Below are 25,796 nucleotides of genomic sequence, written 5' to 3'. Positions count from 1 at the left end.
TTCAGCCAACAACCTAAATGAGGTTGGACAAAGGGCCCATGCACTGAATGAGAATGACAGCCCAGCTGGCATTTTGTCACCAGCTTGGTGAGAGCTGAGCAGAGGGTGCAGCTGAGCCACCCACCCAGACTCCTGACCCACAGGAACCGTGAAATAACGAATGAGTGTTGTTTGATGCTCACTTTGTGGTAATTTGTTACGTGGCAATAAAAAACGGACTTTTCTCAGGGTTTTTTGTTGTTTTTTTTTAAATATTCTGATTATCTCTCAGTGATCTTTTTCTGTTGTTGCTCCTGGTATTCCTTTATCACTTCTATTTTCTGAGTTTCTACTCTGTCCCATTATTTTCCAAATGTTTTTTCTGGGATTAGATCAAAGTGAACTAATTTTCATCATGCTGAGACTAAAGTAATCACATTTTTATAGATATAACTCCTACTTCCTAGGCCAACCAAAGCCTACACACCTCACATGTTCCCTCAGACGTGTTTGAACAGCCCTCAGAGCCCTCAGACCCCTCCGGACGCACCAGCCCTGCATCCCCACAGGTTTCCCCCTCGGACCTCTGGTGCCAGGGAGCTCTCTGTGATTGTTCTCCCGCAAAGGATCAGACACTTCTCTAGTGCTTACAAGTGCTGCCGGTGTCCTTACGGACTTGGTGAAGGAAGGTCCAGCCCAAATTTTGCTACTCAGTCCCCATTTTAGGGCTAATGCATTCATAACTGTTTCTGTTACAACACAGACAAAGTTTACATGTTCAAAAATAGTCTACTACAATTTTAGAAAATGAAGGAAGACCAGAAAATAGCACGGGAATATAGCCCAGACTCAATATATAATTAATTATTTTAATAAGCCAGGCTCTACATTTCTAATCCACGAGCCTGATTCATATGGTGGTGTTTTCCCCAACTCCCATGTGTAATTCTTTGATTACTAATTGTATGTTTGTTAGTAGTATTTTGGTGAAAAATCCAATAAATCAAATATTCAGAATAACAAATCAAACAAGGAATTGCAGCAAGGTGTCTGAGGAAATCCAGTGACAAGAACAAAAGCTGAAGAATGAATGGGCACAGCAACTCAGTGCTCTTGGTTCTCTGGATTCCTCTGCTTTGTGCATATGCTTCAGTCTTTCCTTTCTGTCTGAAGATAGACTTTTCCCCTTTTTTAGTTCAGACAGTGGAAATGATGGCTGACGGAAACTCCTGAATTTTACATCATACAGCTTCAGGCACTCCTAGAGAGACTAATTTCCCTCCTCAGTTTCAGTTCAAATAGTCCAAAGGATCGACGTTGATTGTTGCAGAATGAATTACACCCCCATCTTTGAACCATTCAGCTAAGCAATAGTGTGCCACGAGCATGAAGTATTCAAGTCTAAGTCATAATTTAATTTCGTATGTTTATGTTCACAGTGACCATGTTGATTGTGTGCATGTGTGTGCAGGTGCATTGCATGCTCAGGACTGAAAAGGCAGGTGGGAGCAAGGAGAAAGGTTTAACTTTTCAGAAGAACATAAAGCGGTGTGCAGGAATTATATGGTTAGTAATACTGATGCTGACATACTGGCTACACAAAGCATTACCTATAACTAATCCATAACATATGGGCTCTAAACTCAGATTGAACTCTTTGCTCATTATAAGAAACCAATCAGAAAATAGTAGGGACAGAGCCTTCATTTGGAACTGCACATCTCTGAGAACTGCAATCCATAAGATTTATTGACTTGACTTCACTTAGAAAACAATTATTAGGTGCTTGCTATCCTCTGTGTTGAGGCTGAAAATACAGAGACAATTAAGAAACAGTTCTTTCCATGAGCACCCAAGCTAGAAATGGAGGCGGGCACGTAATCGACATTTGAGTGCCGAGCTCTCCGGGAGGAGCCTCCAAGTGCAGCCAAGAAGCAAATGAAGGGGCCCTCGAATTTGCATGGGCAGCTCAGTAATGACTTCCTAGCCCGGCATGTGAGCTGACCCGTGTTTACTGATTTAAAAAAAAAAAAGCCAAAAAATAAAGTTCAAGAAGTTGGATGTTACAGGGTAACAGAAAATGATGTACAAAGGTGTAAAGATATCAGAGAACGTGTGAACTTGGGCATTTACTCATACCAGTATTGACATTTGAAAAAAATATATTTAGTTTGATTTTGTAATTTCTTGTATGACAGGAACTGAAGAAGTTGACAAGGCTGTCAATTTGTTTGACAAGGCTGATTATGAAAACCACAGCAAGTCCTAACCATTTAATTCTCTGTAGAGAGGAGCTCTCAGTTAATTCTCTCAAGGTTTACCTCCCTAGTGATAAATAACATGCTTATAGCCACATGTTGATTTTAATGTTAGCCTTATTAATGGACTTCTTAGTGTAGAAGATGAGAATTTAACTTTATCACCTCAATGCACTTGCCTTCATCATTCTCTCTCTCTCTCTCACACACACATACTCCATCTTCCTAACATAGTTTTAATTTTTGTTAAAACAACGTGATAATATTAGTATGACTATTATACACACTCTGTTTTGCTTACTAATTTTTCTAAGTTATCCTCTATGAGTTTTTAGTAGATGATTTTATATATACATACACATTCATTTAATATTCCTGAGAATACTACGAGGTAGTAGTATTATGTCTCTGTTACAAATGAAGAACCTAGGCTCAGTAAATTGATCGAGGTCACACAGATAGAAAATGGTAGAGTGGTATTTGAACTCAAGAACTCTAGCACCAACATCCAGTTGTGAATTCAATCATTATTTTATGATGATGCTCAGTTGTAGTAGCTTTTGCCAATGTTGTTATTGACTTAGCTTTACTGCTTATGACAGAGTCACTCTAAATTCTCTTCCTATTGAGTAAATTCTTTCTCTATTCATTTAAACTCATGTGTCCTATAAATTTTATCTTCTGACTGGTTTTAGTCAAGACTGGTAGTTTTTGAGTTTTCCATGTCTGTTATATATTCACAATTTCCAATAATTTTTTTTCTGATCTTTGAGCGTCTTTATTTTTCTCATTAAAAAGTTGACTCTAGTTTTCCTCCACTTATATCTGTGTTAGATGTGTGATTGCTTTGACTAATAGAATTTGGCAGAATTTATCAAGCCTGGCTTTTGAGGTTCAACTTTAAAAGATTCTGATGTATTTTCACCGTGTTGAGGTGCTTACTTCTGGACCATTGCCTAGAGACTGCTAGTTTGTCAGGATGCCTAAGCTAGTGGCACAGGGAGGCCATGTGAAAGCCACTTCAGGTACCATAGCCATACTCCTGGCTGCATTCACGCCACAGCTAATGTAAGAGCTCAGTGAGGGACTCCAGGGGAGAACACCAGAACCACCACTGAATTAAACCATAAATGCTTGAACATTAAATCCATTCTCTTATTTTAAGTCACTGAATTTAGGCATTTTTTCCCCTACAGAAATCAATAACTGAACCACTAATGAAGAAAATATCTCAAAGAGAAATAGCAGATGTGTTGATGTTTCTTCCTCAGTCAAGAAAGTTGATTTTGAGATGTGTCCATTTGAATTAGCAACTCAGCAGTCACTGGTTTCTTAAAAAGGATAATATTGGCAGCATGACAAAAATTATAAGAAATGAATTGTGTGCATCGATAATTAACCATTCTTTGGAGGAATTACCCTGAAAAGATAAATTGAGAACAGTGGCGTTAGCTGTAAAATGAAAGGGGACAAAACATTTTTCCTGAGATTATAGCGCTATTACAGGATATTCTTGGTATTAGGAGTATCACAATAAAAAGGAGAGGATTGATAACACCAGAAAGAGGGAAAGAATTATTAGGGTGACATCCTTGGGGGAGAAGAGAGAAATAAATGGCCACCTGAAGTGGAGTTTATAACTGGAGAGTCTGCCCTTGCCCAGGAGATCGGATAATTCATTAGTGGTTAGTGGAGGGAATCAGAATATACGGATGCAAATTCAGGCAAGTGGGGAGGTGTGTCAGGGAGCAATTTAAAAAGCTGAAGCCTGTTACCTTCTCCTCCTAGAGCTTCCTTTGTCTCTTGGAATAGGAAGCCAGGTCATTAACAGAGAATCAAGGAGGAGGGGGCGTATTTAGAAGTTTGCAGAAAAGATATTGCAAATGAGGTTTATTTTTATTTTTTTTGAAAGTGGGACTACACTAATAAAATGCAATGAGCATTAACACGCCACTTCCATTTAATAAATCGTAACGTCTAAAAGGAAATTTTATATTAATTTCTTATGTGGCTTTTGAACATTGCTTATAATAAGAAGCCATGAATACCTAGGGCTTATGTGTGTATTATATTTCTAAGAGTCTTTTTGCCATAAACTAGCCTTGACTTCTTTGTTGTTTCCCAGCAACAGTGGGAAGATTATGTTCAAATCCACTATTTTTGGATGTGCTGCCTCATTTAGGACTCTGGATATAGAAGTGGGTCTAATTTTAATTCATCTTGTGTACCGCAATGCAAATTTGATCCCTACACCCCTTTACACCTAAAAATTTTAGGTCCTAAATTACTGGCCAATCTCTTCTCCTAAAAATGTGGTAGCAGCTAGTCAAAAGATTAAAATATCTTTGTTGCTTCTCTGTTGCCTCCCGAGGTTTACCCACAGCCTGCTGAGTGAGGGATTATCTATGTGTGTGAAAAGATGTTTGTTATTTTTACCTAGTGTCTGTAGGTATTTTTAGCAGGAAAGTTTTTTAGTTATTTTTTCTATCAGTTTGCCCGAAAGAAAATTGCACACGCCTGTGTGTGTGTGTGTGTGTGTGTGTGTGTGTGTGTGTGGTCTTGGGAAATTTATATATTGAGCCGCTGTTTCTTAATGTGTAATATGGAGATGATATGAACCACATAGAGTTGCTGTGAAGATTAACAAGGTGACGCATGAAGAAAGGATTAGCTTTTCCATAAATGTTGGTTTATTTTTTCCTTAGAGATTTCATTCCTAGTGTTCCTATTAAGTGGCCAGTAAGTAAGTACCCATTGTGATTTTATTATATATTTGCAAGCTAAGAAAGTGTCCAAATATTTTGAGAAAGTCTTCTTATCTTCAAAACCTAGTAGATTTATCTTACGCAACATGAATTACAAATTACGTGTGAAGTATGTTCGATGTAACTTAATGATTGAATTATTTTTAAGATTCACACTTAAAAAACAGTCATGTTAGGTGATAACTCAGGTGCATTGACACCTGGAGTCACTGAGGCAGAGACTCCCAGTGCCATGGCCCCATGTCTGATATCTCTTTATAATCGACAACTTGATTTATATTATAAAAAATGTAAGCTACACAATCATGGCCACTCAGGCCTTGATGTTAATAAAGATCTGGCCTTATTACCACAACACATTAGTATAGCTCTATTTTATGTTTGTATTCTACCAGATACAGCGAAGAATATAGTAATATTTTTTTAAACCTAGCATTATATTACAGTTTCCCTGTTGCATTTAGATAATTTAGAGGCAGATTTTTTTTTTCCAGAAACCAAATTTACCACCTCCCGCCTGCAATCTAAAAATCAATAGTGCTCTCTTGGCACCTTCTAACCTCATAAGCAATTAAACATTTGAAATATTAACTTAGCTTAAAATTGTGTTGACAAGAGACTTGGCCACATCTGTCCTAGAATCTGCAGCCAACAGTAGTAAGAACATATTTGTAAGAAAAGTAATCAGAAATGAGTAAAGTGCAAGACAAGACAGGAGCTAAACTCTTCAGTTATTGTACAGGAGGTATGATTTTAAATAAGTGTTTTTGTCTCTGTAATTCCTTTTGAAGAGATACAAAAGTGAGAGGACTACACTACTGTGCGTTCTCTGTCAAACTCCCCAGTCATGAAAACTAAATGAAAAGAACTCTGTCTATAGTGTATAGTAAGTTTTCAATAAGCATGTGTGAATGAAGTACTAATTAATTTAATAACTTATTTTTACATAGATGATAATTCATTTTTAAAATGTGACTTGGTCATTGTTTTACTTAACTTATGCAAATTAATGATTGCTATCTGTCAGGCACTGATAGTGTTTTGCACACATTATTTCACTTCCTCCTCAAGACAAACCTACAGGTTACACACCGAGGCGTGGAAGATACAACACAGCCAAGGTCATACGACTAATAAATCACAGAGGCAAGGTTTGATCCCAGGCAGTTTGTCACTAATGTTTTACTTACTGCCTTTATGCAAAAAGGATATATAAAAAGATTAACACCATATGACAGAGATGCACTCTTTTTAACTAAAAATTATGATGTTCCTAACACGAGAGATGATTGTTTACATTGGAGAACTTTGCGCGTGAGTTACTTTTCTGCAGTGTATGGCCTGTGCGTGCTTGTGTCCTTGCCCACAGAGTGGCTCCCAGGAGGTCAGGTGTGGGTGGGAGGATCGTTCTTTACAAAAGCTTCTGCACAGCTAAAGAAACCTTCACCAGAATGAAAAGGGCATCAATTCCATGGGAGAATGTATTTGCCAATGATATATTTAACAAGGGTTTAATCTCCAAAATATATAAAGAACTCATATGACACAACATCAGGAAGACAAAGAAGCCAATTAAGAAATGGGCCAAGGACTTGAATAGACACTTCTCCCACAAGGATCTACAGAGGAGGCCCATGGACATGAAAAAATGCTCAACATCACTAGCCATCTGAGAGAAGCAAATTAGAACCACAATGAGATATCACCTCACACCTGTCAAAATGGCCATCAGTAACAAATCAACAAACAAGTGCTGGTGAGGATATGGAGAAAAGGGAACCCTAGTGCACTGTTGGTGGGAAGGCAGGCTAGTGCAGCCACTGTGGAAAACAGTATGGAATCTCTGCAAAAAATTAATAATGGAAATACCTTTTGACCCAGTGATTCCACTGCTAGGAATATACCCTAAGAATCCTGAAACACCAATTCAAAAGAACTTAATGCACCTCTATGTTCATAGCAGTGCTATTTATAATCGCCAAGTGATGGAAACAACCAAAGTGCCCATCAGTAGATGAGTGGATTAAAAAACTGGTACATTTACACAATGGAATACTACACAGCAGAAAGAAAGAAGGAATTCCTACCTCTTGCTAGAGCACATTTGGAACTGGAGACTATTATGCTAAGTGACATAAGCCAGTTGGTGAAAGGCAAATACCATACGAGCTCATGTAAAAGAGGAACCTAATGAGCAAAATAAACTAAAACAAAATAGAACCACAGGCATGAAAACATGGAACAAAGTGACAGATGCCAGAGGGGAGGGGCAGGGATAATGGTAGAAAGAAAGGAAGGGAGCAATCAGTTGAAAACCGTGTACAAAGGACCCACGGACATGGACAATGGTGTGTGGATTAACTGTGGGAGCAGAGGGAGCGCTGGGCAGAGAAGGACAAAGGGGAAAAAATTGGGACAACTGTAATAGAATAACAATAATTTAAAAATACTGGAGGACAGACTGTAAAATGGAAATTCATTCTGCCTGGTGCATTATGATGTGACCTGTGTTTTGCTGCTGCAGGTATGATAGATCCTGAGACTGAAGAAGACCAACTGAATCACCTTTTCATCTGTGAATCTTGCACAGGCCCTTGAAATATGATATGGTTTTTCTGAGCAACAACGTCTGAATCGCCCATTTCTCTCTAAAGAGGATGAAGCTGAAGCAGGACATAAAGAGAGAAAGACACTTTCTCTCTCCCTGTGACGTGAATATCTATAAACCTTGACACCTTCCTAGCAACAGGGAGATGCTAAAAATATTCACAGATGTCTTTTCAAATTGTTTGCATGAGCTTAGGTAAAGAGATAAAGAGCAAGGAATCTGTGAACCTGAAATCCAACATAGGTTCCGAGAATTATTGTTTCTGGAAATAAATGTAAGCAAGCGTTGACTTGCACACCTACATCAGATTTGCAGCCATGCTATTGACTACTAGAGGGAGCAGCCACCCTTCTCTGAGTCTGATATGGACCTGCAGCGGCCACCAAATAGAAAGTATCTGTTGGATGCAGAACTCAGGACACAAGACAACACTGGTATGGGGTAGGAGTAAAACAAAGTGGCTAGAGACTCCATTAGGTTGTAAAATTTCTAACAAATCTAAGGGAAAACTGTGAGGCAACTGATTTGGGGTTATTATTCTACTGGCAAACTCTACATAGAGGGTTTATATTTTTAATAAAACAAGTAAAATGTCTTGGCATTTAGAGTTTTTAAGGATTCATGGCATAGGTATTAAACACAAATAATAAAGCTGAGATTCAGAAAATTTAAATGATAGTCCAAAGCACACAGTTTGAGTTGGTGGTAGAATTGTTGAGAAGACCGACTGTACTCTTACCAATGACTGCAAGTCGTTACCAGAACCAGTTACGTCTGGGTATTTGCTGTGATCTAAATTTATGAATTAATAAACCTAGCATTGAAACTTCAGTCAATACAAACAACAAATGTCTATCAGTTCCAAGTGTGAGCTTCACTTATCTCCCAGCAGGACAGCGGAAAATATAGCCTCTGACTGCTTACATCAATATTTCAGAATGATGAAGCACGTTATTTTTATTCCTCTTTTAAAAATCTCCAGGAGTCAATTTTATTTTCCATTTTCCACAATGCATTATTCCAAGATCAATTTTGAGTTGTTACAAAAACATTTTAGACTAAAAATAAAACCTGGTATGCTTTAAAAATACTTGTTGAAGTTCACTAGATTTTAGCAATAACACATTGTGGATGATTTTATCAGAGCACTTGTATTATTGTGTATTGCTAATGACAATAATTTTCACTCTCAATATTGTTCTTTTCATTGTTCTGTGAACCTTCAAGCAGAAGAGAACTCCAGATGTGACTGTCTAGTGGAAGACACCACGGAGTCTGAAGGAAGCCTCGCTGCCAAGCTCCGCACCACTGGCTGGGCCAGAATGCAGTCAATGAGGTGTGCAAAGGACTGACCAAAACGCACGGGTTTAAGCAGCTATGGTTTTAAACCTCAGTGTTTCCAACTTCTAGCTGGGTAACACCGAGCCAGTCATTTCAACAACATGAAATTCAGCTGTTTCATCGGATAAGTGAGGTTAATTGTTAGTTCAAAGATAGAATTTTTATCAATTCACTATTGCTGTAAAGCAATACCTCATAAAGTAATGTCTTAAAACAACAATCACTTAATTAGCTCTTACTCTGTGAGTAAGCTGGCTGGTTCCTCTGGTCTGAGTCGGCTGGTCTAGGCTTGGACGATCCGCAATGGTCTTCAGCTGGGAGGGGAGGGGAAGCTCGAGCCTCCCTTCTCCCAGGAGGTTAGCTCAGGGGTGCTAAGGTTCCATTGGCCAAAGCGAGACACACGGACAAGTTCAAATAAGATGGAGAAATAAACTCCTCTTCGCCCCTTGAACAGCTTCAAAGAGTCTGTGGCCAACTGATGCAGTTTCCAACAGAACTGTTTCGAATATTAGTGAAAATGAACGCAAAGTCTTTATCATGTAATAATAACTATGTACATGTTATTATCGTTCATGTGGTTTACCAATCATATATTTCGTTATGCTACACTTGAACAAATATTTATTAAGGAAACACAGTGGGTAGGCTCTTCTCATTAGAATCGCAGGGAATAATGGCTTTGAGTATCAATCTTTGCATATTTGCTCAAATATTCCTGAAGAAAAGATTTGACTGAGATGTCAGTTTTAACTGAGAAATTGGGAGCAGAAGCTCTTACTCTCCTTGACTCCTGTGAGTTTTCCAATATTCTCCTTTCCCTTTGGTAGACATATCTATTTACCTTCAAAACCATGACTACCAGTATTCAGGAGCTTCCTAAATAATGACTAAAAGATCTATTCTCAGGCTATTGAACATTTTAGTGGTTTAAAATTGAAATCCTTACCATGACCTCAACACTTCTGAGTCAATGGCATTCATCTCACATTAAAGTCCCCTCCAACTCGAATTTAAAAATGACAATCATTTGACTAGTCACCCCCGAATGAGTCCTCCTGGAGTGGAAGGATGTGCCTCTCCCTGTAAAAGCTCATCCACTTTCATGTCTGTGAACGCCAGCTCTAGACATTGACTTCCAAATGTGAACTTCACTGTGGGTATTGTGCTATAAACCAATTAGAATGTAAACCCATAAAAGGCCCTGAGTGTTTCTTACTCCTCTCTATTTCCACTGTGGCTCAACAGTATACACGACTCAGTAAATACAGCACACTGTATAAAATGTTCAGTATTAGGAATGAAAATCACCTGAAGAGACTTCCATCCAAATCCCTCCACTTCAGTGGTTTAAGGGACTTCTAAGTTTCATCACCATGCCAACACCATCTAAAGTGACATTTCCCTAACTTGGCTTGGAATCCTGTCTGTCATATTATACTGGCTCCTGCAATTCTCAGAACTCGGTCTTTGATTTTTGCCAAAACTGCTCTGCACCTGGGTTCTGCCGCTGCAGCCAGGAGACCAGATGCAAGAAGACATCCTGGCACATCTCATGGTCTCATGTTAGCTGGACAGAGAATCAATAATCTTTTCTGCGATAGTTTACTGTATATAGAAGTGTTAGCCATTCCCTCCTTTATAGCAAAGTGCTATATTTTTATGTTGGGTTAATGTTTAAATAATGATATTGATGCTGGGTGATTTCAACTGCTCTCTCCAATTCTATTTTAATGCATGAATGTCAACTGCCTCACCAGGTGGCTGTGAGGATTACAGAAAAATAAGATTCTGTAGGTAAATTCTTCCTTAATTGCTATAGTATTTATAAATGTTAGCTTAGAATTCTCGCAATAAATTCATCTGCAATTCACTGTACCAGCCAATTTTTGTGTGCTGAAGAGCCCTCAAAATAAGTAAATAAACTAAAATACAGTATTCCTTTCTTCAAAGGAACTGGTGATCTAACAATTCATTAAATAGCATTAAATATCTCTTGCGTGCATTCAACACTTTAAATTCTTGACAGGACTTTTACATCCATTAGCTCATGAGTCATCCATAACAATCCAGTGAGGGAGGCAGAACAGTAATTATTTCCCCCATTTTTAAAAAAAATTAATTGCTGAACAAGGAAATAAAATATCACAGTTAAGTTTATACAACATTAGAATATTGGATTTCTGTGAAATAGACCAGTAACTTCTCCACCAGAGAACACACATTTTATAAGAAGAAAATTGATTTTTAACTTGAAAAAAAAAAACCCTTAATAGATGGATAACCTAAACAAGATTGCACTGTTAAAAAAAAAAAAAGCAGTAAAGAATCAACTGCCTTTTCATATCAGTTCCATTTTCTATTTCTAATTTGATCATGATTATATTTATGCCTAACCCTAAATAATTATTCATGTTTATGTCTCCTATCAAAGATACTAGCAAATGCCACACATGGGAAGGAGATAAGATTTAAACTGAACAGGTATATATTGAAATGCCCAGATTTATTCACTTACTAGTGATATGATCTTGAGTAAATGGCATATCCTTTCTGTGCCTTGATATGTATCTTTAAAAATTAAGGCAATCATACCTACCTTGGAAAAATTGTATGATTTATGCAAAGCACCCAGCGAATAGTAGTCACTGAAACCATTCATATTTCTCCTGATCTCTTCACTTTTCCCCTCCCTTCTTAACTTCACCTTCACTTTAAATATATAATGGAGTTGTTTCCCATTTTGAGGCCCAAGCAGGAAACTTATTATGTAAGGAGGTGGGATTTCATGATCATCAGTAGGTGATAATGTAGCAAATTTAATTCAAAAAAGTCACCAGTGATAATCATTTAACATAGAACCTCTCGGACACTTCAACCCCGTGATTTTATGATGGTCGAAAATAAGCATAATGATTAGAAGTGACACTATCATATGTTCTGCATCACAAACTTGGTAGATAAACAAAAACATCTAGATCTAAGAAACTACATTTCCATGAACTAAAAGTGACAGAAATATTTATTTGGCTTTCAATCACATCTGCATATATGCAAACTGTCTTGAGACAATTTACTAAACTTCTAGGCTCCCCTTACATATTCATAGCAAAAGGTCTGACTTCAGAGACACGCTCTCTCTCAATTTTCCAAAGTTAATTTAGTGAAACTGAGTAATAAGATCTCATAAGATATCGGCCTCCCCAAAACTTGTCTTTCCATAATTTGGAGACCCCTGATTCTTAGCAAGGGAAACGGTAGGCTAAGGTTTCCACTAACGGAGAAGTTGTGGAAGCAAAATGGCCCCGGAGCGGAGCCGCGGGACGGCGCCCAAACTGAGGGAGCAGAAGGAGGAGGGTACCCACTGCTTCCTGCTCCGCGTTCTCCCATTGCCATGGGACCCACAGACAGTTTTGGAAAATGTCCAAAAATCTTACAAAGCAAACTCCACCCTGTTGGAATTCACAATGCCCACTTAAAACTCCATCTTAATGCGTGCCTCTGAGTCTGGACAGGTGAGCTGAGGTGTTTATTAACTTGCCTCAAGACAATTGGCATAGATAATTCGAACACGATACAGACCCAAGCAAATATTTTCACAGCTTTTAGTTTTTGAATCTAGATGTTTTGTGTGATCTACCAGGGTAGTGACACAGGATATGAAATGATTATATTTCCAGTCATTATGCTCATTTTTGGCCATCAGGAAATCACTAAGATTAAATTGTCTGAAAGTTTTCATATTAAATGACTATTACTAATTGCTTTGTGTTTAATTAAATTTCCTGCTCTGTCAACATTGTTAAATAAGAGTACCCTTCTACTGATCACAGTCTCATTCTATTATAATATTTTGTTTTATAATGTTTTTATTTGTTAGTAAACCTTATGTCTTGAGTACAAGTGCCAAATAAATTATATGGAAGAATTCCTAAACATTTTAATTAATCACATAAACATAATTTTAAATTTTTTTACTAATGGACAGCTCATATGAGTGATGATTTTACCAATAAATTTTATTTTTGGAAAGCACAGTGAAAGAACAAAAATTGAATTAAACAAATGTTATTACCTCCCATTCATTAAGCATGCTCTTAGTATATTTCCTCTTATTAAAAAACTCATACAAAAATTCATTAACAAGTAAAACAGCCTGAGGATTTAATGCAAGTTAAGTAAATTAATTTCAAGCCACAGAAGTTCCAGTAAATTCAATACTTATGGGGTTCTCATTATGAACAATGCACTGTGATAATGCTAAAACTAAGTAAGACATGTTCCTTGCCTCATTTAAAGGTATTATTATATCTAGATAAAGAGATATTGGTAAGCTACTGAAGCTTACAAAAATAACTGTTATAGAGGTAGATAATAGCAGTTACCTGCGCATCATGAACCAAAGGAGAGGGAGCATTGGGTACCTTCTTGTTCCATAGAAACAGGAAACAAAGTTCTGAATGATACCGACAGTGTAAAATGGAAATTCTACCACCCATGCGAAAGTCCTTTTGACCTTCTCAAGGAAAATTTGATTTTGTGTTGTCTGAATTCTTGCCTGCTCTACGCCGTTCCTTCTTGCACAGCCAGGTACAAAAACTTCCTGATAAGCCGCCACCACCCAAGGCTAGTGGTTAGACCTGGCAAGGCACTGATGAGTTTCCCGGAAGCTGGCTCCCATTAGACTGGAGATCCCAGCCCGCCCGAGGCACACTCCCGGTCAACCAAAGGGTTCTGGTCCTTCTGGTTCAAATGTATTTCGGTATACAAAAGCTCATTGACAGAAAGAAAGCATGCGCTCTCCTTACTGAAACAGTTTATTAAAATAAATAAATAATGCGTTCATTTGTATTATGATCCACCATTACAAGAGTCTTGAGATGGAAGAGAATGTACTAATTTCAGATAATTTCTGGATGGAGATAGATAAATGTTCAAATTATTTTTCTTTCATTTTTAAGTTGTGTCCTATTAGGACAATCACTTAGTCTGAACCTCAGTTTAATTATCTATAAAAATTACATTATAATAACTGCTTCAAAAGGTTTTATGAAACTTCAATTAAAATGTGTGTAGAGCCTTCAGCATAGTCCTTGATATGAAACAAATCCTTGGTAAATACCCGTTCTTATTATTATTTCCATTTCCTATGAATATGCTTTAGGTAACATTTTAAAGTAGCATTAAGGTATTTACTCAGACTTGTATAAATTTTAGTTAGCATGGATATACTTCTTAAGTTCTGATAACCTGTGGCATTAACGGGGAACTGTTCTTCTAAGTCAAATTCAACCCATCTTCTTCAAGCATAGCTCTTCCTGTTAAAATCTTATATCCCTTGTCCTTCTACTTAAAGTCTATTATATCTTGTGCCTAACGGTTTTCTCTTTTTCCTGTGAGCACAAAAAATATGGACAATTTTATTTTAAAATACTATTTGTGTTTAGTTTGTTTCACGTCCAGGAGAAGAAATAAAAAGATGATTCATAAAACAAAAAATACCCTTTTTCAAAATGTCAATAGAAGCTACTGGAAGAAGAAGCAACTATAAGTAAAAAAAATTATGCATTTTAGTAGAGATTCTGTCCACTTCAGTGGTTGTCATCCTTGACTTTGCACAGGACTCACTCTCAGAGTTTAAAAGATGCTGATGTCTTGTTTCTTTATCCAGAGTTTCTGGTTTAGTTGAACTGAAGTACGGAAAGGGCACTGGCACAATGAATCATTCCCCAGCTGATTTTAAGCTGTACCCAAGTTTGAGACCATTGGCCTCTCCTTTTAAGTTGTATGTCGTTTCAATAAATATGTTGAATTAAAATATTGAGGGATGTGCAAATCCCTCAAAGGACTTTATCCTCTCAAAGATCACTGTATTTACTTACTGAGAGTTTTATCATTAGCAGGGGAGATAGCATCCAGCAAAGCCATGCTAACTTGTGTCATGCATATGACAACAAATGTCTATACGGAGAGCTGCAGAAAAGAGTAACAGATTTGGCTAGAGCTCTGAGCAGGGCAAGAATTCACCAGTAGTATAATGCTTAAACTAAGATGTTTTTCAATAATATGATTGTTTATTTTTTAAATGACACATATTCGTTACTTTTTAAGAATGAGTCTATTGAAAACATTAAGAATTTAAATTAAAATTAAAGATTTACCAAACATATAAACTTGGAGAATTAAACATTTCTAATAGTTTGTCAATGTCATTCCAACATTATCTCTATTAATATGTGAAGAGAGGACACAAATGTGTTTACATATATGGGACAATATTATACATGATTTACTTTCCTTAGTTTTAATTATCTCACTAACTGCATATGAAAACATTTATTTCATATTTAATACTCATAACCCATTTTATTTTTTAATTATTTCTTTGAATTTTATTACTTCCATGATATTAGGTTTTCAAAAAAATTTTAAGAAAATCTTATTTCTCCAATTATTACATGCTTACATATTTCTCTGTTAATTTTTGAAAATATATCTTTCTAGGAAAAATTGAGAAATATTTTACGAAACAGAACTTTTAAAAGTATTTTTTTTTGCAGAAGTGAGAGTTGCTATATATGAAACTCTTTATGTCACATGATACAGTAACAGCTTCTCAGAACTAGAAAAAATGTGATTATACTTTCCATACATGATGAACTACTGTGTTCTATAGGGATTATTTAAAACAATTTAAAAAATCATCAAGCACTCAAATATTTGTATCTTGCTATTTGTTGTTGGAGTAAACAAACTAATCAAACTACTAGGAATTTTTGAGAAAAAACATTTTGAAAGATACTGTTTTAAACCACATGCTCAATTTTGACCTTAGGTGACCTTTTGACCTCATTTTATTTTTGTTTTTCTTGTAAACAGGTGAAAGTGTCTTACATTTATCATTTATGCTTGATCAAAGCTAAAAGAAAATATTTTAATATATAGTAAGAAAGTATGTGGTAGTTGACATATTTTAGAATCTGAAAAACATTTCAGATATTTGAAGACTTAAGTTTGGCATTTAACATTTGGCATTTAAAAATAGATATAAAGATATATAATAGATACATACACAGATAGATTAGATAGATAAATGATGGCTAGATAGAAAATTTATTCTATGTAAGTAAATTGTTATATTTCTTATGAATATAAGAAGTATAACAAAGTTGATGCACAAAAAGTAAGCGCACAGCTTGGTGACCTGAATAATTGATGTGAAGAGACAGCCTCAGAAAAATCAGTTAACGCACAGCAATGTGAGAACAATTACACTGAAGAGTTGGAATAAATGAACCTTGATACCATTAGCATTCATAATGAGTTTCCATTATGTAGGTTTTAAAGATTATCTTTTTTGAATCTCATAAAAATATAAACACACTATAAATATCCAAATGAAAATTCCAGGCCAAGCTCTGGCTGTCATGGGGTACAGAGCATGGGTCCCCTGAAAGCAGGGGAACCGCCCCCACATTCCAGCCTAAAGGTAGGAGTGGGGCAGGAAGGGGAGCCCACAGAGCAGATGGTACAGCATTTAAGATGCATTGCATAACAAAAGGCAAGTTAATAGCTGTGCCTTCCTGAAGGGAAGGGCAAATTGTGTGCCTGACTCCAAGAAGGTGCCGTGACTCGCGACATAGCCGGGGGCCTGCTCGTACAGTGCCTGCCAGAGAGGCAGGGGGCGGATGATGTCCGCCCTGCATGCCCCTGTGTCACTGGGAACTCTTGCCCCGACTAACGATGACAGCCAAAAGAGGGTAAAAGACACCGGGGAGCTGACAAAAACAGGGACACCAACGCACCATCGGAATGGCCGGATATGAGATCGCACTGGGAGTCCTGGCCGAGCGTTTACACAAGGCCAGGCTGCAGGTTAGCGGGAGAGAGCCACGGGGTCTGCGGCGAGAGGGGAATTCTGCCTGGACAGGAGGGCGGCAGAGCCGACGGAGCTGCAGGGGCCTGCCTGGCCGCTCAGACTCACGAGGGAGGCTTGGAGCTGAACTGTGACCGGGGGTGCTGCCTTGCAGACCTCTGCTTCTCTGAAGGACATGTGGAGAAGTCACTCTCTTGGGACAGTGCCCCTGGGCCCCACCACGGTCCAGTGTAACACAGTACACGTTCCATCACAAGGCGGCTGAGAACAACGTACCCGGCATCCTGAAGCGGGGAGCTGCTGCCAGAGGATGGCGACTCTGATACCCACAAGGGCACATCCCAGAGGGGAGGGAGACCTGTTCGTGTGACCGGCTGATAGACAGACAAGGATACCGGGGCTTCTGGGCATGGTGTTGGCTTGAAGCCTTTTGGGGAGCAAGGGGAGTTTGGGTCTCCTGGGAGAGGAAGGCTCCGAGGAGGATGCTCCCAGAGCCCCCACGGCTGGAACCCTGTTAATAAACACCTGTTTCCTCCAACACTGATTCTTGGGTCATACGTAAAGGCTCCAGGTAGCTGAGACCCAGTTTGTTTAACATGATGTAAGCAAAAATGTAAAAATTCTACACAAAATATTAACAAACTGAATTGAGCCATATTAAAAAGTTCACATTTTAATCCAAGATTGCCAACTTGGATTTATTCTATGAATATAAGGTTGTTTTTATATTTTAAAAAACCCCCAACAAACTAGTCAATGTAATTTATTACATTAAAATAATATTTGACAAAATCCATACAGTCAAAAACCCATACAGTAGAAAATCCACCTCAAAAATATACAAAATGTTTTAATAAAATTTATCACTTTTAGATAAAATGGATATTCTACTATCACAATTTATTTTTATACTGGAGGTAGTAGCAAGTAAAATAAGACAATTTTTTTAACTTGACATGGATTAAAAACTTAAACCTAAGACCTGAAACCATAAAATTCCTAGAATAAAAAAGCAGGGAAAAAGCTCCATATTATTCATTTTGGCAATGATCTTTTTGGATCTGACACCAAAAGCACAATCAACAACCACCAAAAAACATTAATAAGTGATTCTATAGCAAACATAAAAGCTCCTGAACAGCAAACGAAACAATCAATAAAATGAAAAGGCAACCTATGACATAGGAAAAATATTAGTAAATCACAAATCTGAAATTAATATTTAAAATATATAAAGAACTAGTGCAACTCAATATAAAACAAACAGATAATCTGATTGAAAATGGGCAGAAGATCTGAATAGATATTTTTTCCAAAGAAGATATGTAGTTAGCCAATGTTTTAATTTATAGTACATGAGGCAAATATTAGTCTTTTTTTTTATTTTTCTGTATTTCAAATTGACAGGAGATTTTTAGTGTTTTGACAAAATATTTAAAGGTCAAGGAACAATCATATATTATCCTTTGATTACTAAGGTGTTAGTGTGTATGTTTCTCTCTTTTGTTGTTTTGTTTTGTCTTGTTTTTGTTGTTTTTCTTTGACCCTACCATGAAAAACAAAGACTGTGTGTATTTATTTTTTTCTTGCTGCTATCTCTCTTCTCTTTTTCTGATGTAAGCTCCATAAAGTGTTTGTCATCTATCTGGTTTGCTGATAGATTCTAAGACCCTAGTAATCCTAGCATATAGGATACATTTTTGGGGGGATGTTGGAATTTAATGAATAAATGAGTGAAAGAAAAGAGACGCGATAATGTACAATTATCCTACCACATTTTTATTATTTAAACAAATAGGAAATCAATAAAGAAATTAAAGCAGGCTATTAGCATAATTTGATTTACATTTAAAGGAATGACTTTGGCTTCTTTTTATTTTTTTAAAATAATGTTATTGTATTTTTTTCGTTACCATTTAGTCCCCATATACCTCTCTCCCCTTCCCCAGCGATCACCACACTGCTGTCCTTGCCCATGAGTTCTTTTTCCTTTTTGCTCAACCCCTCTAACCCCTAATCTCCTCCCCGCTCCCCTTAGCTGTCATCCTGCAATCTATGAATTTGTCTCTGTTTTGCTTGTTAGTTCAGTTTGTTCATTAGATTCCACATATGAGTGAAATCGTATGGTATTTGTCTTTCTCAAACTGGCTTACTGTTCTCCAAGTCCATCCATACGTTGCAAAGGGTAAAATTTTCTCCTGTTCTTACTGCTGAATAATTCCATTATATAAATGTCCCATAGTTGTTTTACCCACCCAACTACTACTGATGGACACTTGGGCTACTTCCATATCCTGGTGATTGTAAATAACACTGCAACGAATGTGGGGGTGCTGATGTTCTTTCACATTAGTGTTTTGGGTTTCTTTGGATATATTCCCAGGAGTGGAATCTATGGGTAGAAAGGCAGTTCTATTTTTAATTTTTTGAGATATCTCCATACTTCTTTCCACAGTGGCTGCACAAATCTGCATGCCCACCAAGAGTACAAAAGGGCTCCCCCTTTTCCACATCCTCACCAGAACTTGTTTGTTAATTTATTGACGATAGTCATTCTGACCGGTGTGAGATGGTATCTCACTGTGGTTTTAACTTGCATTTCTCTGATGATTAGTGATGTTGAGCATCTTTTCATATGTCTATTGCCCATCTGTAGGTCCTCTTTGGACATGTCCTATTCAAGTCCTTGGTCCATTTTTTAATTGGGATGTTTGGGTTTTTTTGGTGTTGAGTTTTGTAAGTTCTCTATAAATTTTGGATATTAATCTCTTATTGGAAGTATCAGCGATTATGTTCTCCAATTCTGTAGGTTATGTTTTCATTTTGTTGTTGTTTTCCCATGCTGTGTAAAAACTTTTTAGTTTGATGTAGCCCTATTTGGCTTATTTTAAAATAATGAAGGAAATGTGGCCAAAAGTGGCAAAAAAAAAAAAAAATACTGTTCAGAGGATAATGCTGTGGTCCATGGAGATGACAGAGACTTAATTTAGCATGGTCACAGTGCTGAAAGGAAAACAATGGGTGTGAGATTTTTTTTTTTTTTTTTTGAGGCAAAATTCAGGAATCCTGCTTACATCTTGGATGGAAAAAGTAAATGAGAAAAGGAATCAAGGATAACTCCTACATTTCTGATTGACATAGTTAAATAGATGTATCAAGCAGTCAGAAGCTAGGGGAAGATCACATGAGTGAAGTGGATAAAAGTGCCGATTTTATCTATGGGAATCTTGAAGTATGTTGAATATTCTCAATAGGGATTATCAGCTAAACACTTTGAAATGTTTTTGAGCTTAAAAATCTCAATTTGTGGTGTAAATTCAAATACAAATTACAAGAATGGATGTCATCTCCAAACAGAAGGCTCTTTGCTGAGCTTTGTGGCTATTCACTAAATGTGAGGTGGGTAAAGGAGTAAAGAGAACCGAAATGGTCACAAAGTCAGAAACTAGCACCACAAAAACCAACGAAGACATATTTTTATAGAAAGACATGGTCAATTTAGTCCAATTTTATTGTGTCAATTTCAATAATATAAAGACAGAGAATTTCCCATTGGATTATGAAAATGGTCTGGATACAGCCAAATGTAATTCAAATTTTCTATGATTTTATGATTCAGTTGCTTTTGAGTCTAATGCCTCACTATTTTTTTGTACCATGTATGTTTTGTTTATTATTTTATTCCAGTTTTGTCTTGTATTAACTATTTTTGCTTAAAGATAGTATTAGATTTACTGAAAAATGAGGAGGATAATACAAAGATCCAATGTGCCTTATATGTATTTGTACATTTACATCTTGCATTAGTATGACATATTTGTCTCAAGTAATGAACCGATATCGATGCATTATTATTAACTAAAATCCATACTTTAGTTTGATTTTCTTAGTTTTTGCCAAATGTCCTTTTTCTTCTCTTATAGAATCCCATTCAGAACACCCCATTAAATGTAGTCATCACCCCCTTAGGCCCTTTCTGGTTGTAACAGGCCCGCAGGTATCTTGGTTTTTGATAACCATGACAGGTTAGGGTCACTACAAGATATGCCAGGACTATCTTCTGATGTCCTGTCCTAGCCATAGGTCAGCCATTTCTCCAAGGAACCCTGGTTCCTTTTACTGGAGAATGGCTTCCGGGAAAAAAAAATATGACTGTAGTTTTACAGCAAGTCTTGAATAGGGGAGTATGAATCCTCCAACTTTGTTCTTCATTTTCAGTGTTGTGGTTGGATATTCTTGATTGTTCGCTTTTTGTTTACACCTAAAAATAAATTGGATTTTAATTGGGATTGTATTTATAAGTCAATTAACTTAGGGAAAAATTAATATCTATCCATTTATTTAGATCTGCTTTGATTTCGGTCATAGGATACTATACATAGTATTTCATCATTTTGGTTCTACTAAAAATGACAAGATTTTTATTATTTAAATGCCAATTATTCATTGCCTTGCTCCTGAACTTAGGTAAAAAGCCATCCCCATCTGAAACATCTTTATTGAATTTCCTTATGAACATTCACTCAGTAAAATACTATCACTACAATTGACTATCACCTGCTGTCAAAGATCTACATTTATAAATATGCAATTTAGGTTATGATAATTGTTCAATAAAAAGGGTAACAGCTTTTGATAAGCTTTTATTTTCTAAAAAGTTTACATATTTAGAAAAGCATGAGACAATAAATTCCAACACATGAATAAATAATATTTCGGAGAGTGGGAGCTTTATTATAATTTCCAATTATCCTTTATTGAGCCGTCATTATATGATAAAAGTAAAAAGAAAATTCTCATAAGCTGGAATTGAGACTTACATAAATCAAAACTACTTGTATTGCTACCCTGAGAAGTTTTAAAACCCGTCGCCCTAAATCTGACATTCAACTCTAGAAATCCATCAGCAGACCAGAAAACCTAGGTGAGGGGACGTCCCGACTTTATGTGACAGCTGCAGCCTTGACAGCAGAGAATCTAATTTGATTTCCTGTCCCACCAGTTGAAGCTCCGTGACATTGACCAAGTCCCCAAGCCTCAATGAACCCTAGTATTTTGGGATCTATAGATGAGCTAGGATTCTTACGGGGTTAATTCTCCACGTTCGGCATATGGCGTTCAGTAAGTCAGGCATGAAGTAAGTAATTTAGGCATTAGGGCAATCTCAGGAACAACTGATGTACTAATACTCGCATCGTGACATGCCAGGGAAAATGCAAGCCAGCTTCCTGTACTATTGCTTCTTGTGCAAATAAATTCCAACTTAGCAAGTTTCCCCAAAGAAAGCACTTTGTCTCTACCTTCTTTGTGTTTGCAAGTAAAAAATAGATTACTGTCAGTCAGGGACACACACTCATACACAAGCACACATACACGTCCTTTAGAGCCTAATACTTGTCACTTGTTCAAATTACCAACAGTACTTATTTTTGTTAGGTGCATACACACACACACACACACACACACACACGTAGATATATGTATACTCACATATATATCTATGTATATATTACATTCTTTTTAAATATAGTTTTCAAAATCATGAGAAATGTATACAGTTATAAAAATACTACCACAGTCAAGAAATAGAGTATTTCCATCACTACTTCCCAAATTTGAGTGTATATCCCTTTATAGATAACTGTCCTATCAATCCCCAACTGCTGGACGTAACTAAAATGATTTTGTCCCAATAATTGTGCCTTTTCCAGAATTTTATATCATTGAACCACACAGTTTACCTGCTTTTATTTTTGGCTTCATTCACTTAGTGTACAGGCTTTGAGAATCAATGCTGTGCATAGATCAGAGGCTAATCCAATTTTAGAACTGAGTAGGATTTCATCAACATAATGGATTGATCTTTTCAAATTGTAATAGACATGGGGGTTGTTTCCAGTGTGTGTGTGTTTGTAAATAAAGCTGCTCTCAATATTACGGTAAACATTTTTGTACGGACATATATTTTTATTTCTCTTGGGTAAGTCTAATAATCTATGAGTATGATTATTGAGTGTTATGGTGTATGTTTAACTTTAAAAAAAATTATCAAGTGACTTTCCAAAGTGGTTGCATTGTTTTTCTTTCCAGCACTGGTGTATGAGGGTCCCAGTTGCTGTGGATGTTTGTCAGCACTTGCATTGTTGGTACGTTGTTTGGTATGAGAGCTCATCAGGGTTAAATCTGCCTTTTCCTGACTAATGACCTTGAATACATTTCTCTGTGCTTAAACCATATCTATATCTTGTTTTGGTTAATTGCCTATATACTTTTCCCATTTTGAGGGGTTTATCTTCTTATGACTTAGCTTTGAAAATTATTCATGTATTCTGTATAAAAGTGCTTTATCAAAAATGTATTTTATGAGTTCTTTTTCACATGCTATAGTTTTTTATATTTTATCACTTTTTTTGAAGAAGTTATAAAACATGAAACATTTTTTTCTCTTTCAAAATCATGTAGACTATTCTAGGTCCTTTGAATTTCCTTATTCCACTAGTTTCTGAGGCTGTGATAACAATATACCACAAAACTGGTGGCATAAAACAGCAGAAATCTATTCCTTCACAGTTACAGAGACTGGAAGACTGAAACCAGTATCACTGGCCGAAGTCGAGGCGCTGACAGAGCTTCCCTCCATCCTGAGGGTCTACGGGAGGAGCCACTTCTGATCTCTTCCAGCCCCTGGTGGCTTCTTTGGCTTGCGGGTGCATCACATGCATTTCCAAGGCCAGCATCACCAACTCTCTCCGGTCTGTCTTCACACTGCTTTGTCCTCTGTGTGTCTTTGTCAAATCTCCATCTGTTCCCGCTTAAAAGGACACTTGTGATTGCATTTCCAAGCAACTTTGGATAATCCAAGATAAATTCTCCATCTCAAAATCCTTAACTTAATCATGTCTGTGAGGACCTCTTTTCCCCCATATGAGGTAACTTTCTTGAGTTCCAGAGATTAGTATGTATTTTAGGGAGACCATTTTTCAGCTTACCACACTTATACCTTTGAAAATCATTGTTTTGTTGTTGTTTATTGGCTTATCTTTACTGCTTACAACATGATTACTCTAAATTCCCTTCCTATTGGGACAAATGATACATTTATACTGTTGAACCTTGTAATCCATGACCACTGTATGTCTCTTTATTTACTTAAGATTTTTAAAAACTTCATTCCATCCATGTTTTGTAGTTTTCAGAATGGAGACTCTATACACATATTTTTAGATCTTAAGTATATGCCTTTTGAAACCATTAAATAAGTATTGAATTCCAATTCAAATATCATATTTAAGAATCAAAACTAAAGAATAGTTATGCATTTATCTAGAATGTTATGATATGGAGCAGTATGAAATCATAGGACTAGTTCAGCATTATGTAAGGAAAAGTATTATTAAGTTACTATTTTTATTGTCATAGCAATATAATTAGTAAAGATTTATGTAGAATTAAATAAGTTTCGATACCTTTTTCAGCTATGATTTTTGCATCACTAATACCTGTCAGTGAAATAAGCATGTTTTTAAAGCAAATACCAATATCTCTTCTGGAATTGAAGGTCGTATTTAAGAAATGCTCTCTGTCTTAGGATGAGTTTGTGTTTATTCTGAGTCAGTGTTCATCAGGACAGTTGTCACAGTTTTTTTCTTTTTCACTTCCTGTCCTCAAGAGAGCAGGGTGAGAGTGAGGATGATCAGAACTTATCTTACATTTACATTCTGTGAAGAATAGTTAGCTCAGTCGACCAGGGCAGGAAGCTACAGAGCAACACATCTAAATGCTCCTCAAACTCTAGTGAACACCTGTTTTTTTTCCCTTTTTTCGCAGGGGAGAGTGCAAACACAGTCCCCTACTACCACAAATCATGCAGTCGCGTTTCCCACATCTGGGGAAATCGCAGGGGTCAGCACATCCGGAGTGCAGTGGGTGAGCCTTGCCCTGGGAAAACCACCTTCGTGGTCATGGTGTCTCCTCTGCCAGGGAAGTATCTAGTGAACACTCTTAAAAATGTCTTCAGTCTAGAACTTGAGTCCCATGTTTGCAGTTCACAAAGTTCAGGAAGGGAGCAATGAAAGGCCCATGCATTTCCTGTGTGCTTACTCTAGACCTGTTCTGCAAAAGACCATTAAATAGTGATATGGGTTTGTGAGCTACCATCAACACTTTTATAAAAAATTGATTTGGAATATCTGTAACAACATTTTATAAATAACTTCGGTTGAACTATTTCCTATAGCAAGACCACCAGAACTCAATAATAGGTATAATTGCTCTTTCTGAAATTAAAAAAAGAAAGATTGGTAACACTAGAAATATACTTATTAGAATTTCAATTTTGTATAAAAGTATGAATTTAAAAGAGAAAAAAACAAGCAATAAAATTTACAGCCTACGATAACAGCTTTATTGAATCTAGAAGTTAAGACCCCCTTTACTGTGTTTCTCACAGCCCTCTGGTGAAGGAGCAGTAGATGGAGATGAAGATCTTTTGGGTTAATTAATACTCCATCAAAGGACCAATTTAGGTCTCAAGTTCAGCTCTCACACAGTTCAAAGGCCAGGCTAATTCCATAATCACATGCTATTAATTCTTCATAGATATTTGCTGAGCAGGAAACCTTATCAAACATGGTATATAGCAGAGAAAGTAGAGTGAGGGGCAATAATAATAATGGGATTTTTTGGTAACAAAAATGTTGGAAATCTTTCCCAAAAATCTTGACTTCTCTTTCTTGAAAACTTTTCCAAGTAATATGGGGGAATGAGGTGAAAAGGCCTAAAATGGGCCTGGACACAGAACAGCTTTTGCACAGACAAAGAATTAACATACATATTGATTGCCTAGCCAAAAACAAATTGATTCAGATTTGACCTTTGTAGAGGAAACAACTTCTGTTCCTTTCCATAGAGTAACTTCTTATTCATCCTCTTTGGATTACCATATATAAATATTGCCTTTAAATTATGTTCTA

At 36.7% G+C, this 25,796-nt stretch overlaps 1 non-coding gene across 1 annotated transcript; it reads right to left on the bottom strand.

Annotated features, from left to right (window-relative positions):
- Window positions 1-24,648: 24,648 nt before the first annotated feature.
- Window positions 24,649-24,812, bottom strand: LOC129067993 (U1 spliceosomal RNA). The gene has a single exon (XR_008528819.1). It is a non-coding gene; the product is annotated as a U1 spliceosomal RNA (small nuclear RNA).
- Window positions 24,813-25,796: the final 984 nt, after the last annotated feature.

The sequence above is a fragment of the Pteronotus mesoamericanus genome, unplaced genomic scaffold (assembly GCF_021234165.1).
Source record: "Pteronotus mesoamericanus isolate MK-2021 breed Mesoamerican mustached bat unplaced genomic scaffold, CSHL_Meso_final contig_101, whole genome shotgun sequence".
NCBI classification, from domain to species: domain Eukaryota; kingdom Metazoa; phylum Chordata; class Mammalia; order Chiroptera; family Mormoopidae; genus Pteronotus; species Pteronotus mesoamericanus.
The sequence above is the reverse complement of the archived record's forward strand: the minus strand, read 5'-3'. Positions and strand labels throughout refer to the sequence as shown.